This window comes from Octodon degus, unplaced genomic scaffold, assembly GCF_000260255.1.
Source record: "Octodon degus isolate 3935 unplaced genomic scaffold, OctDeg1.0 scaffold00147, whole genome shotgun sequence".
In the NCBI taxonomy this organism is placed as follows: Eukaryota; Metazoa; Chordata; class Mammalia; order Rodentia; family Octodontidae; genus Octodon; species Octodon degus.
In genome coordinates, this window is record NW_004524723.1 from 191,490 (window position 1) to 194,639 (window position 3,150).

The following is a 3,150-nucleotide window of genomic DNA, read 5'->3' on the forward strand; positions in this document are numbered from 1 at the left end:
ATCAATCCTGGATGCTAATCTTTAGGGAGGTTAGCATTTGTTTGCTCTTTGGTCTTTAGGTATGGCTCACAGCAGGAGCATCCATCCATCCCACAGTTGTAAGGTATCTTGTCTTCTGTGATAATCTCCTTCGAGGGCCTGGCTCTGAATGACTGCCTGTAATATTTCTATCTAATTTGGCTGCCTGCAACAGGTTGGCACTACTATTTCATTTGTCTATCTAAGATCCAGTACTAGCTTCCATTCCCCATTGGGTTTTGAGCTCCCAAGATCAGAGAATTGCATGGGCTGCTACAGGGTTCAAGTAAACCTTGTGTCCTTAGGGCATTACTTATAGGAAATAATCCTCTCTTAACTTCAGTCCTTAAAAGATATTGTCTCTGGTGAGGAAAAAAATAGTAGGATCTTTGGGAGTATCTGTATCAAAACAGCTTTCATTGCCCTACTTATTTTACCTTTAGTTACTCATGCTTCAGGATTTTTTTTTTTGGCTCCACAAGGGGAGGCAGTGTACCTGACCTGGGTGCTTAAATATTATAGTAATTAAACAAGATAAAATATCTCTCCCCAAGATGGGAACTGGACTTCCAGGCATAATAAAAAAGGAATGTATAAAAAGAAAGCCGTCCCAGTTGAAGCCTAAGTGTTGTGAGGAATAGCGAGTTACCACCTCTCCAGTGACTCCTTTCATTGAGGTGTGACAACTGCGAGGAAGGTAGGATTGAAAAGGAGGACTGAAGGACATGCACTAGTGTCCACAACAGGCTGATTTCTTTTCCTTCTATAATTGTGATTATCCTGGGCTCCTCTGTGGAGATGACAGTCTGTCCAGAGGGAGAAGGCAAAGAATACCCTGGGGTTCTTCAGTCTTGCTGCCCCAATGGGTAAGATGGATCTGAACTCTAGGGCGTCCACCTCTGAGGACAGTCAGACTTCCAGTGGTCACCTTGCAATCAGGATATGGGCCAAGGAACTTCTCATTGCAGTTCTTTTTTTTTTTAATTTTATTTATTTGTTTATTTATTTATTTTGTGTGTGTGTGGGGGGGGGGCAGCTCAGTCCACCAGGGCAGGGGGCGAGGCTGGCTGGCATGTGGTGCTGGGGGATTGAACTGCGGTCCCTGTGCTTTGCTTAGTTTAGCTTGTTCTAAGTAGGTGCTTTAGACTACTGAGCCATCTCACCAGCCCCTCATTGCAGTTCTTTTTAATAGTACAGTTCCTTAAAAACACTGCTTTTGGCAGTGGTGTCATCCAGCTCTTCTTGGAGCCCCAAGAACCAGACTTAGAGTCCACTCCTTGCAAGCCTGCAATGAAGTCACTTTTTCCTAGTCTCTTTGTTTTCTCTCCTTGGCCTCCTCCTCATTCTGATTATTAAATACTGAGGAAGCAAATTTCATTAAAGTATCAAGTTGAGCTATTTGAAGTAAAAGCCATGTTTTGTAGCTTTTTAAAAAAATATCTGAAGGGGGCTGGTGAGATAGCTTAGTGGACTAAAGCACCTGCTTAGGCAAGTGCAGGGACCACAGTTCGATCCCCAGTACCACATGCCATGCCAGCCCCACCCTCACCACCAAGTCTGGGCATGGTGGCTCACACCTGCAATCCCAGCGCTGGTGAGGCTGAAAACAGGAGGATTACTATGAGTCTAAACTGTATAATGAGACCCTGTACCAAACCCATAAAATTTAAAAAAAATCTGAGGCTGATGGAGTAAAAAACTTGTCTTTGAATGTTACAGCAGTTTTAGATTTACCAGAGATGGGCCACTTTGCAGACGCCTCTATCCATCCTCTTAGTCATTTGTTGCCAACCACAGTCAACCCCACAGTGTTTTTACATATTGCTGCCAACAGAGTACTTGGGCCATGTCTCTTTTGAGCTGTTTGCAGACAAAGTTCCAAAGACAGCAGAAAACTTTCATGCTCTTAGCACTGGAGAGAAAGGATTGGGTTATAAGGGTCCTGCTTTCACAGAATTATTCCAGGATTTATGTGCCAGGGTGGTGACTTCACATGCCACAATGGCCCTGGTGACAAGTCCATCTATGGGGAGAAATTAGACAACAAGAACTTCATCCTGAAGCACACAGGCCCAGGCATCTTGTCCATGACAAATACTGGGCCAGACACAAACAGGTCCCAGTTTTTCTTCTGCACAGCCAAGACCGAGTGGCTGAACAGCAAGCACGTGGTCATCAGGAAGGTGAAAGAGGGCATGACGCAGTAGAGGCCATGGAGCGCTTTGGGTCCAGGAACGGCAAGACCAGCAAGAAGATCACCATCACTGACTGTGGACAGCTCTAACGCGTGTGACTTGTGTGTATCGCCACCACCAAACCAGACCATTCCTCTAGCTCAGGAGAGCACCCTGCACCCTACCTGCTCAAAATGCCCCCATCATCTCTGCCCTTATTGCAGTTCTTTGGGTTCCACGTTTTCCTTGCTGCCCTCCAAATGTATCCCGATTGCAGAGTTAAGTTTATGGTTATGAATAAAACTAAATAAAGGAAAAAAAAGATTTGCTAGAGATGAAGAAACCGAGTATCATTTGGAGAGGTGGTGGTGGGGGGGGACCCAACCTTTATTGCACTGGTGGGCTAAGACGTATTCCGAAGTCTGAGCCTGGAGACTTTGTTGGGGCTGTCTTAGGCAGAGGTTTGGGTGGGAATCTGCGAGCTGAGTGACAGAAGCAGAATGGGGCATGGTTAAACACAGGGGGTCTGAGGCAGGCTGTACAAGCAAAATACTTGAAGTAGGCTGTGCAAGCAATGTAACAGAAGCAGATGGAGGCAGCTGCTTGGTGCGAGCTATTCATTTTGGTTTCCTGAAGTTTTGTTTTCCTCATCATAAGAATAATTTATCTTTCTGTCAAATCAAGAGTTAGGGATGTATGCTTTACCAACGGCTCTTACAAACAATCTAAGAAGGCAGAGAGGTTCTCATTTTTCTCCTGTTGAATAGTTGACAATTTAAAATAATCACAGAGCTTAGTTCTCATCTTCCTTAGACCTTCAAGAATATATATCTGGAGATGTTTCCTATTCTAGTCTCTCCTCTGGTTGTTAGGCTGGTAGGAGTCTTAGATAAGAACTACTTGGGGGGCTGGAGAGATGGCTCAGTGGTCTAAAGCACCTACTTAGAACAAGCTTAGC

The 3,150-nt window shown here is 44.9% G+C and overlaps 1 pseudogene; it reads left to right on the forward strand.

Moving 5' to 3' along the window:
- The first annotated feature begins 880 nt into the window (after window positions 1–880).
- On the forward strand, window positions 881–2,327 carry LOC101577783 (annotated as a pseudogene).
- The last annotated feature ends 823 nt before the right edge of the window (window positions 2,328–3,150 follow it).